The sequence below is a fragment of the Muscardinus avellanarius genome (assembly GCF_963383645.1).
Source record: "Muscardinus avellanarius genome assembly, chromosome: 4".
Lineage (NCBI taxonomy): Eukaryota > Metazoa > Chordata > Mammalia > Rodentia > Gliridae > Muscardinus > Muscardinus avellanarius.
The window spans coordinates 144,680,577-144,693,464 of NC_137789.1; positions in this window are offsets into that span (position 1 = coordinate 144,680,577).

Here is a 12,888-nt window from a genome sequence, read left to right on the forward strand (position 1 = left end):
TTGTAATCATTGTTCCGCGTCAATTAATTCCTCTCAGCAGCGTTTTTGGTGGCTGCATCTGGTATTCAGTGTTGTGAATGCAGCTTGCTTATACAAATCTCTGGTGAGTAGTCGCATTATTTTGAAATTATAGTTATTAACAGTGTTATAAGGCACACTGTTGTGCATACATATACCTGTGTGAACATGTACTACTGTGTCCTTGTAGTTAATGACTAAGGGTGTCATTGCTGGGTCATTTTAAAATTTCCCAAAAGATGCCAAACTACATTCCAGAAAAAACTGCACATACCTACGTGCCCACGGCAACACCTCACCCCAGGTCCTGACAGGTACTATGATTCCTTTCATCTCTGCTAACCTGTTAGGTGAGGGGGAAATGACATCTCCTTATTTTCCTGTTCTGGTGTTTGCTGGTTAAGGTTGAACATACTCAAATATTTATTACTTCTGATGCTTGCTTTGTAAATTACCAGTTCATACTTTTAACCCATTTATTTCTTCTATTATAACAGTTGTCCTTATGTTACATAGGTTTATTTGTACTTTCTTGGATAATACTTACTGAGCACATATATGTCTTAGCACTGTTTGGTGCTGGAGAAACAACCTTGAGCAAACACACACACACACACACACACACACACACACACACACACTAAATGTGACAGTCTCTGCCCTTAGCATAGTGGGGGGGCAGGCATTAATCAAATCATCACACACATTTGAGAGTAGTTGTGATGAATGCCTGCAGGGGAGCTCCACGATGCAGAAGACTGGGCACCCGTGATTCTCAAACTTCAACATAGGTCAGGACCCCCTGGAGGGCCTAGGGAAATAGCACCAGGCTTTAACTCCGTAGGTTTGGACAGGGCTGAGAATCTGCATTTCTCACACTTGTCTGGTTGACGCTGCTGGTGCTGGTCTAGAGACCACATACAGGGAGCCTCTGGTGGAGAGACTTCACTTCCACAGCAAGCGCAAGACGACTGCGGAGTTAGGCCAGTGTGCGGAGGGTCAAGGGAAGGCAGAGAGTGGTGTGAGGTTAGGGCCAGGCCTGGAGATGGAGCACGGCTTGCCAGGGCTGCTAAGACATTTTGACAAGGTTAAGCATGCAGGGAGACCTCCAGCAAAAGAAGGACTTTTTGCAGAAAGAAAGAAAGAAACAAAATTAGAAGTTAATAATGGACTACTGTATAAGCAATACACAGAGTATATAAACTGCATTAATAATGACAAGCTCGCCAAGTATAGTGGTGCACACCAGTGATCCTAGTACTTGGAGGCTGAGATGGGAGGATTACAGGTTTGAGTCCAGCCTCAACAAAATAGTGAGAAACTTTCAAAACTGGAAAGGAAAATAGGGCTGGGGGTGTAGCTGAAAGGTAGAATGCCCCAGGGCTCAATCTCCAGTACCAAAAAAGTGATGATGGTGATGATGGTGATGATGGTGGTGATGATGATGATTATGGTGATGGTGGTGATGATGATGATGATGGTGGTAATGATGATGATGGTGGTGTGGTGATGATGATGATGGTGATGGTGTGATGGTGATGGTGTGATGGTGATGGTGTGATGGTGATGATGGTGGTGATGGTGATGATGGTGGTGATGGTGATGATGGTGGTGATGGTGATGGTGGTGATGGTGATGGTGATGATGATGGTGATGATGGTGGTGATGATGATGGTGTGGTGATGATGATGATGGTGATGGTGTGATGATGGTGGTGATGATGATGGTGTGATGATGATGATGGTGGTGATGATGGTGGTGATGGTGATGATGGTGATGATGATAATGGTGGTGATGATGATGATGGTGATGGTGGTGGTGATGGTGATGATGGTGATGGTGATGATGGTGGTGATGATGATGATGATGATGGTGATGGTGATGATGATGATGGTGGTGGTGATGGTGATGATGGTAATGATGATGATTATGGTGATGTGGTGATGGTGATGTGGTGATGGTGATGATGGTGATGGTGATGATGGTGGTGATGGTGATGATGGTGGTGATGGTGGTGCTGGTGATGGTGATGATGATGGTGGTGATGGTGGTGATAGTGATGGTGATGATGGTGATGGTGGTGATGGTGATGATGATGGTGATGGTGATGATGATGGTGATGGTGATGATGATGGTGGTGATGGTGATGATGGTGGTGATAGTGATGGTGATGATGGTAATGATGACGATGATGATGGTGGTGGTGGTGATGATGATGATGGTGATGATGGTGGTGATGATGATGGTGATGATGGTGGTGATGATGATGGTGATGATGGTGGTGATGGTGATGGTGATGATGGTGATGGTGATGATGGTGATGATGACGATGATGATGATGGTGGTGGTGGTGATGATGATGATGGTGATGATGATGGTGATGGTGATAACAGTGATGGCAACAATCTCAAAAGATGTAGGCCAGTACTTTCAAAGATAAGAATAGTTATATTGGTGGAATTACCTTAAATTTATAAGTAGTTTTTTGTTGTTGTTGTTGGTAGTGGTTTTTGTTTTGCTTTGTTTTGGGTATTAGGGATTAAACTCAGGGGCATTTTACCTCTAAGCTACATACCCTCAGGGTGTTTGTTTTTTTGTTTTTTTGTTTTTGCAGGTCTGGGGATAGAACCCAGGGACATTTGACCTCTGAGCTATACCCCCTGCCTTATTTTTTATTCTTTATTTCTCACTAAGTTGTAGAGGGCCTCACTAGGTAGCTGAGGCTGTCCACAAACCACAATCCTCTGGTCTCAGCCTCCCGAATTCCAAGATTACAAGCGCGTGCCACCGCACCTGGCTTACTCCCAGCTTTTTTTATTTTTATTAGGAAACAGTGACTCGCTAAGTTACTGCCAGTTGTCCTCACACCTGAGAGCTCCCGTTTCAGCCTCCCAAACACTGGGTCACAGGCATGCGCCTCCATGCCTGGCTCCGGTGGTAGCTCCTCAAATCTTGCTCTATGTGTATCTAATCTCCTTCAAAGCAAGACAGAGAAGCTACGAGTTGGATTCTAGTCCCCTCCACCTGTTGAGCTTGTCGTTTTTTTTATACAGGGGATTGAACCCAGGGGTGTTCTGTCTCCAAGTTAAAACCCTCCACCCCTTTCATTCTCTCACTCTTTTTTCTTTCTCTCTTTGTCTTTGTCTTTTTTCTTTTTTGGTGCATCACAATTACACATCATATTGGCGGTATAGAGTGATAGAAACATACATGTACATGACTCTTGAAGCATTTCCCTCCAAATCTTTTTATATTTTTTATTTTAAAACAGTGTCTCACTAAGTTGCAGAGGCTGGCCTTGAACCTTCAGTCCTCCTGTCTCAGCCTCCCAAGTTGCTTAGGATTGCAGGTGTGTGCCACCACACTTTGTGTCAGGTGACAGAACGCTGTCATGGCAGTGCTAATGCCCTCTCTCACTCATACCCCCTCTTGGGCCTTCTGTGCACCAGTCTCCTCCTCCGCCCCAAGCCCAGGAGAGGTGAGCCCCAGGACAAGCCAGGCTTCCCGGGGCCCCTTAGTATTCCTGGGCCCCAACATATTCCACGGTCTGTTTTGACCTGCAGTGGCTTATGGCTCCCTGGCAGATATTTGAAAAAAGAATGAAGTGATTTCCATAATTAAAACAAATTGCTTGCTGAGGATCCATTGTTATGGTAGAATGGAATGATTTAGATGCTTTGTGAGACACAGGGCTGGGGAAAACCACTCTGCCACCCTGGAAATGTAATTACTGCTCCACAAAGCTCCTCCTGGAGAGGCTTAGGGCAAGGGAGCAGGATATGGCAGTTGTCTCTGGAAGAAAGCAAGAGACCAAAAAAGAAGACTCTTAACTTCCTGAGTCTGCCTTCTCAACTTTGAGTCTAAGAAGCAATTCCGGGACCAACCTCCAGAGCAGGAGTATCTGGTATTCACCTGTGACCACCTACCACGTTTCTAGCACATATGAGGTTTCTTATATTGTTGCATATTTCACACTCTCTACCTCTATTGGTGCTGGTTGTCTAATACCAGAGATGAAGCATCTTTAAAAACCAGGTTGGCTTTCAGAGTGGAAGACGCCAACAAGACCCAACAACTCGAAAACTACACGCAGGTCGTGACCCTAGATTGAATCCTGAAACTGGGCTGGGTGAGGGAGAGCGGTAAAGAACACTATTAAACATCTGGAAGAATTAGAAGAGGGGCTGTAGATTTGGTGGTGGCACCGTATCACTGTTAAATGTCCTGATTTGGGCAAGCGTGTTACGGTCATGCAAAGGGGAGGACTTCTGCAGACAACTCCCGGAAGGTTCCCAGCGCACGTCTATGCAGAGGGAGGAAAATGGCGAAGTTTATGGGGTAAAATAATGGCGATCAGTAAACCTGGGGAAGAGAACAGAAACTTGTTTTATTTTTCTTGCAACTTCCATATTAAGCTTAACATTTCAAAATACATTTGAGGGTGTTTTGAGTGTCTGGGTTCTTGTTGATTTGTTGTTGGTGGTGGTGGTATTGTTTGGTTTTTGTCTTCATTTTTGTGGTAGTGGGAATTGAACCCAAGAGTGTTCTACCTCTGAGCTACACCCTTAGCCCTATTTATTTATTTATTTATTTTTATTTTGAAGCAGGATCTCACTAAGTTGTTCAGAACCTTGCTAAGTTGCTAAGGCTGGCCCCGAACTGGTGATCCTCCTGTCTTAGCCACACGGGTATCGGGATTACAAGCATGCGTGCGCCACCATGCCTGGCAAAATAAGTTTGTAAATATTCCATTGTGAAGTGACCCCGGATTTGTAGGACTGGCAGTTAACTCATTTCGTAAAAGGGAAAACTGGAAGGACTAGAAAAGGGAAATAATGTGCACACTCCAAAGAACTTCTGTGTGAAGTAGGAGATGCTGGAATTTGTCATTAACCGCATCCACAAGAAGCTGAACACACAGATGAGCCGTGATTTACACCGCCAGCGTGACAGGCCCTGGCGATGCCGGGACACGGGGTGTGGCCATCTCAGGCCTTGAATGGCCATTACGGCTAGTGACTGTGTGCCTTACGAGTCCGTGCTCCCTCCTGTGGGTCAGGGAAGGCTACATCAATGAATGTGCCTGGTCTGTTTGCCCTCGTTCTCATAAGGAAGAAAATGCGCGGACACAGAGTTCAAGTGCATGTGGAACGTTGAATGGCCTTCCCCATGCTCAGGTCCTGAGCGAGCCAGACCTGCGGCCACAGCCTCCTACTTCATACCTGGGTGCACTGCCCCCCTGTGTGCTAGACAGAGGTCCTGGGCCAGGTGGAGCCAGGGGAGGCTGCCTGGCCAGCGAGGTGGCCCTTGGCTTCTCTTAGGACCTCAGGCTCAAGGGCCAAAACACCGCGCCACGTTGGCACCAGTCCTAAAAATAAACTACATAGATGTGGCTTCACTCTAAAGTTTTTAGCATCTGTCTAAACGCATCCTGTAGCTCCGTGTGGTATTTGGAGAAGTGTAAGGCAAGACCCGGCTGCTTACCTCGCTTTGTCTCTGTGTTTGAGCACTGCGATACGCAGGCATTGCCTGGGAGAGCCAGTAGGAGTCTTGGGAAAGGTCAGCCCAGCAGCGCATACTCAGGTGCCCTGGGGACCAGGCAAATAGGACCAGCCAGGAATAAGGAGAACTGGAGACTGCTCCCCACCGAAGAGGCCTCTTAGAATCCATCCGTGGTTGTCCTGGAGGAATATGGACCTGCTGGAGTCAGATCTTTCAGGGTTTCCAGAATGCCTGCATCCTAAATTTCAAATCTCCCCATTTGTAAATGTTGGCAAGAATTTTTTCTCTTTTTTAAGCCGAGCAGCCAAACCAATACATCTACAGGCAGAATCTGACTGTGAGCTGCCAGCTGGCTACCTCCAGTCTGTGATCCAACCCACTCGTGTTATGAATTTGACAATTTTATTCCACAAACAGCTATTGGATTCCAATAGGGCTCTGGCAACCCAGAAAAAGCAAGTGACTGGCCTAAGATCACACAGCTAGTTAATAGCAGAGGCAGGCACATTAACTACATCAAAGCGCTAACCTTGAGCTAGGCGTGGTAGCTCATGCCTGTAACCTCAATACTTAGGAGGCCGAGACACTCGGATTGCAAGTTAGAAGCCAGCCTCAGCAACTGAACAAGGCTGTCGGCAACCTAGCAAGACCCTGTTTCCAAATACAAAATAAAATAGAGCTGAAGGTAGAACTCAGAGGTAGAATGCCCCTGGTTCAACCCTCAGCACCACAAAAAATAATGTACTAACCATAATGTGAGAGTGTCCTATTTGGCACAAATAGGAAAAATTGACTAAGAGATGCAGCTTCATGACCAGGACAATTTAACTCCAAATGTTATTTAAAAAGAAAAATAATTCCATAGTAAAATATCATAATGCCATACTTCAGCCACATGTTTGTTAAAATACCTCCTTAGGTTTCTTCCTTACCACAAAGTGCTTTAATAAATGGATTTAAAGTATGAGCTGGGGGGGGAGCACCCCCATTCTAAAATGACTTGTCTTAAAAATAAGTTACATAGATATGGCTTCACTCTAAAGAAGTTTCTTGCATCTAGGTAAAGACATTTCTGGTTCTCCCAGGGAACACTTTGGGTAGTTAGAAGGAGCAGCCTTTAGGAGGCCCCAGGTCCTAGAGGAAAGGAAGCACTTCCCGGAGGAAGTGAGCACAGTCTGGCTCCGGGTCCAGTGTGGTACCCTGCGTAGCCACAGCTCACACAAGCCCACAGTCGAGGGTGAGGTGGACCCGGATTCAAATCAGGCACTGCTGCTTGTTAAAAATGGGACCTTACAGATGTCACCTCAGCCATTTCACTTTCATCTCTAAACAGAGACGAGAATGGTACGTACCTCAGAGGCCAGGGCTGAGAATTCAGTGACCTGACTTTCTGTGATGCCCATCACAGAGCCTCGTGTGCAACACACATGCAAAAGTGAGCAGTTCTGCGGTGCACGGCGGCGCACATCTGTAAGGCCGGTACTTGGGAGGCTGAGACAGGAGGATTGCGGGTTCTCGGCCAGCCTCAGCAACTCAGAAAGAATTTCAGCAACTTAACGAGACCATTTCAAAATAAAAACTAAGATAGGGCTGGGGGTGTCCCGGAAGTGGAATGCCTCTGGGTTCGATCCCCAGTACCAGTTCCCATTCATGGTGCTCCCTCCGCCATCCAAGGGAGAGATGTAAAACCCAGTTCTGAAATGAGCAGCCCTGCCTGAGTGAACACACAGACAGCTGGGAAGAGGCCAGAGTGGCTCCTGCAACATAGCTCTGCTCGCTGTAGCAGGGTCCCTGGTGTTGGTTGTGATGATAGCATTACTAATAACTAAATTACCCCACAATTCACATGCATAAAGTACATAAGTCAATGGGTGTTAGTATTTTTTTTTTTTTTGCAGTACTAGGGATGGAACTCAGGGGCATTCTACCTCTGAGCTATACCCCAGCCCTATTTTTTATTCTTTATTTTGAAACAGGGTCTCATTGAGTTCCAAAGGGCCTCACTAAGTGGCTGAGGCTGGCTGCAAACCTGGATCCTCCTGTCTCTGCCTCACAAATGCTGGGAATATGAGTGTGTACCGCCATGCCTGGCCATTCAGGATATTCAGATGCATGCAACCATTACTCTATTACAATTTTAAAACATTACATCATTTCAAAAAGAAACCTTGAACTTTTGAGCTATTACCTTCAATCTGTCCATTCCAGCCCTAAGCAACCACCGAGCTACTTTCTCTATAGATTTGCCTATTCTGAGCATTTTGTACGAGTAGAATTATATAATTCATAACCTTTGGGACTGACTTCCTTCACTTAGCACACTGTTTTTTAAGAGTTAGCCATGTTGAACTGGACAGAGCTCATGCCTGTAATCCCAGTATTTGAGAGGCTGAGGAAGGAGGATCACAGATTCAAGGCCAGCCTCTGTAACTTAGTGAGGCCTGAAGGTTCTCCTAGTCCTCTCTTCCCACATTTAGGCCACACTGGGCAAGCAGCTACTCCATCCTATGGCTACAAGAACTGTGCTTTTTGCCCCAGAAGAAGAAAGGGCCAGAGAGTAAACTCCGGGTCCTGTGGTTATGACAGGCTGCATTCAGGAGGCCCAGCCCTGAGAGTGAGTCAGCCCGAGAACAAAGGACTCTATGTTAGAGCCTAGTTAGAAATGTGTTTGGGGACCCAGGCGCGGCCGTGCGGCCTGTAATTCCAGTCCTTGGGAGGCTGAGACAGGAGGATTGCAGGTTTGTGGCCAGCCTCTCAGCAAGTAGTGAAACTCTCATCAACCTAGTGAGACTCTGTTTCAAAGTAAAAATTTAAAAATAGGGCTGGGAGGGTAGCGAGGAGGCAGAATGCCCCTGCGTTCAGCCCCCCAATACCACTAAACAAAACCAAAAAGAAAGAAGAAAAGGAGGAAAGAAATCCAGTGGGAAGGATGGTCTTCATTTCTGCCATGTTCTAAAATGTGCTTGAATTTCAGGAGCCACATTTGACCCAACTGATAAAGTTGGGTCAAATATACAATAGCGGGAGATGACTGCAGTAGGAAAAAATCCCTCAAGTCAACTCATTCTTATTACCTGGAAACCATTTATAAGGGGCAACAAATTACTGGGTAACACCATCAGCAGCTTCACAGTTAGATGCGCTTCACACATGCGCATGAAGGGCCCCACCCTGGGGCTCTCGAGCTGGAGGGTATGAGTTTGAGGGGATTGCTGGGCCCTTCTGCGTCCATGGGCGTGTGTCAGCAGGCCACAAGGCCGACACGCACCAGGCCAGGCCAGGGCCAGGAGATGCGCTTTCCGTGCCTGGGGACAGTGACGCCTGTGTCGCCGCCAGGCTGCGTTTGTGCCTCGTATTTGGCTCCCACCAGAGGCTGGTGGATCTGCTGAGTGGGTCTGAGCCTGCGTCTTGATATTCCATCGAAAGAATAGAACATTTATTTCTGACATCTCCGTCTTCTAGGATCCTAGCATTTCATAAGAACTTTTCTCAAGTTGTAGATTCTGTACTAGCATTGGTAGAGTTAGGATAAAGTTTTTCATGAAGATTCTAGAAGGTACTGCAGCAGCAGCCAATAGACTCCAAGATTTTCTTACATGTGGTTGTGGGTTGGTCGGTTGGTTGGTTTTGAGATACTGGAGATTGAACTCAGGGGCATTCTACCTTTGAGCTACAACCCCAGCCCTATTTTTTATTTTGAAACAGTGTCTCACAAAGTTACAGAGGGCCTCACTAAGTTGCTAAGAATGGCAGTGAACCAGTGACCCTCCTGTCTCAGCCTCCCTCACCATGCCCATCTTGATCCCTTATATTTTCAATCTGTGGAAGAAGGTCGCCTTGTTCATCCTGCCCAAACACTGTGCGGTATGTCTCCAGGCATGGGGTGCACACCTGTGGTCCCAGTGCTTGGGAGGCTGAGATAGGAGGATCACGGGACCGAGACCAGTCTCAGCAGTTGAGCAAGGCCCTCAGCAACTTAGTGAGACCCTATTTCAAAATAAAAAATAAAATAGGGTTGGGGGTGCGCCTCAAGATAAAATGTCCCTGGGTTCAATTCCCAATACCACAAAAGGGGGGGGGGGGGAAGCAATAAAAAGACTACAGGAATCTCACTCCTCATCATGGAATCGCCATTTGCTCACTAAGGAACTACTCTAGAATTCTTCTGCAGTGATCTGAAATAAACCTGGCATTTTCTTTCTCAGACTGTTTAGCGTTTCTATCACCTAAAGCATTTTCTCTCTACTGCTGCATTGTAAGCTGGATTCAAGTTCTTATCATCAGGGAGAAAAAAATCCTGGAGCCCAGCAATGTTAATGATCAACACTTTATTTTTATCATGTTGACTATTTCAACCACAGGGTTAGAGAATTATCAAGGCAGACTGCATTAGTCCAAATAAGCCGGAAATAATAGACTGGCCAGAACGATTCGCTAAGAAGGCAAATGTATATATCGAGTAATTGGAAATGTAATAAGGAAGAAACAATCGCCCTAGAACACGGGTCCCTGTCTCGCGTGCGTGCGTCCAAATGCGCAGGGGTTTTTAAATATCGCCTGATAATTTTGTGATAGTCTATCTGTGCCTTCTTCAATGATGACAAATGTGCAATCTGATCTTTTACATGAATAAACAACTCCTTGTTAATTAATTTATACGGCTGTCAGCGCAGCCCTCTCTGTCTTCACACTCTAAGCGTTTCCCTGCCATAGATTTTCTTGCCGTTCCTGGCAAACCTCCAGTGAGAGCCTGGGATTTATTAGGCTGACTTGGTGCAAAGTCTATTGATTGTGGCCCCGAGGGTAATAACTAAATAGAGCCGGAGCAACAAGTCAATAACACCATTGTTGCTGCGGCCTGCATTCACTGGAGGAGTGAGATTGTTTTACAGCAGCCCAGGGTAATCATGGGCAGATCAGTGTGTTCAACACGCGCTGCGCCGTGTTAGTGCTGAGGACTATTTGAAAGCTTTCAGCGGGATCGCTGGAGAATCGGGTGGGGTACTGGGATTATGAACCCTGTGAGCTCCTTCATTACAGCTTAAAGGTTTCAACTTTAGTTTTTAACATCTGCCGCCACCTCGGGGAGCTCGGGAGCGGGGCTGGAGCCAGGGAGCGCAGGCTCTGGGTCTTAGCACTAGGCGGTCTGTTCCGGTGTGTGTCCTGAAAACAAGATGGTTATGAGCAGGGAGGTTGCCTCCCAGCTGCTAGCTGTCATCCATCCGTCCATCCGTCCGTCCGTCCGTCCGTCCATCTTCGTGAGAGGTGCTAGCCAGCGCACCATCCCTAGCCCCAGACCCACAAACCATTCCACACACACAGTCTAAACAACACTGTTGTCATTAAGAGGAAGTCCACATCGCAATTTCCTCACCTCCAAGTCTTGAGCTACACTGACTGACCTTTAAAAGCTATTTTCTTAAGGCTTGCTTCGAAAGAGAAACCAAATCTCCTCTTTCGAAGTTCCTCTTTCCTGACTGGTAGAAGTTCAGAACTCTCCTTTTGTAGCCCTCGCGATTGCTTTCTTAATTACGGAAAGCAAAATCAAAGTCTCTGTCAACGCCTGCCGCGCTTTTGCCTCTCGGAGAATCCTCACCGTGCCTCCAGGTTGAAACCTGTTTCTTCCGTATGTGGAGGACCAGAGAATAATGAGGCAGGTTCCAGAGGGGGCTGGTGCTAACGCAGTCTCCCACATTCCTCTGACTGAGTGTTTGAATCCTGAGGTGGGATGGATTGCTCAGGCCGGCCACAGGAAGCCGCAGGACCTTTGACCCACAGTTCAGGTACTGAATTGATCACCAGCAAATAAATGCCTTATCTTCAGGTGCGAAAGCCCTGCACTGCACAGAAGGTTTATTCTTTGAATCTGCGAAGTAGAACCTCATGGGAACAGCCATAAAGTAAAAAATAAGATCCCACCAAAAGTGTTTTGTTCTGAAGGTAAAACCTTCCCCAGCAGTCCTTGATGACTGTAGCACTTTGGTTCCACACCTGACACTCGTCATTCAGAGACAAAACTCTCCTGCAGGGAGAGGGACGAGCCATCCTGGACCAGGATTATGGGAGCCCCAGGGTTCCCTTGCAGGGCCACAGGTCTGTTGTTCTGCGCGCTGTGGCATCTGTCCTCGGGCTCCTTCTTGAAGAAGTGCTAGCATTAAATTAGATTCTGCCTGTTTTGTCACGTAACTTCCAAGGAAGCAAACAGGCAGGTGGGCGATGGCAGGTCCTAACAGCCTTGCCGCGCTCATATTACTCTAGAAAAGTGACCTTTTGAACAGAGGACTTGGGATTACGAGCTGCCTGAGTAAGTACCACCTCACTCTGAATACCAAAGCCATCGTGTCCGCGTTGTTGAACCGAGACCTATAGAATAGCACCGGGGAAAGCAGGTGCCTGTGAGTACTTGTTTAGGTTCTTCTGCCGAGACCACCAGCTGTCATCCTTGCTTGTCCTCCCCATAAGTGACGGTGGCGAGTGTGAACCTAACCCACATGTGCCACTTAAACCAGTTCTCCGTGAATAAGCACAAACCCTAGAAAACCCAATCCAGACCGAATGCAGATTTGTTTTACAGAAGTTTTGTTGTTGTTGATATTGTTGCTGTGCTGGGGACTGACCCCGGGGCATTCTACCTCGAAGCTAAACCTCCAGCCCTATTTTATTTGCTTTATTTTTCATGAAACAGGGTCTCACTAAGTTGCAAGTGACCGTCTCACTAAATTGCTGAGGCTGTCTTCAGACCTGTGATCCTACTGTCTCAGTCGCCCAAGTACTGGGATTACAGGCATGTGCCACCACACCCAACTAGAAACTTTTTATTTTTTAAAGAATTTTTGTGTGAAGTGCTAAGACTCACTCCTCCTCTTTTTGCTGGAAGAATCACTGGTAAACCCATGGCAAAAGTCAAAACCTCAGAGGGTTTTTAAAAATCACTTGCAGCGTGAGCCACCCAGTGAAAGTTCACCAGCACGCTCACTGCCACTAGGCGTCAGTCCTCCGGAAAACAAAAAGGATCTTTATTTATTGACTTACTTACTTACCTACTTATTTTGTGGTACTAAGGATTGAACCCAGCACATTTTATCTCTGAGCTATACCTCCAGTGCTTTTTATTTTTTATTTTGAAACAAGGTCTCACTAAGTTGTGGAGGGGCTCAGTAAGCGCTGAGGCTGGCCTTGAACCTGCGATCTTTCTGTCTCAGCCTCCCAAGTACTGGGATTACAGACATGTACCACTGCACCCAGCCCTCCCCTGCCCCCAAAAAAGATTGAGAGTTAATACATACAACATTGATCAAAGATGGACTGCCTTCTCCTGCTGCTGGGAGACACACTTTTTTTTCTGAATGAAGAAATTCCTGTCCAGTC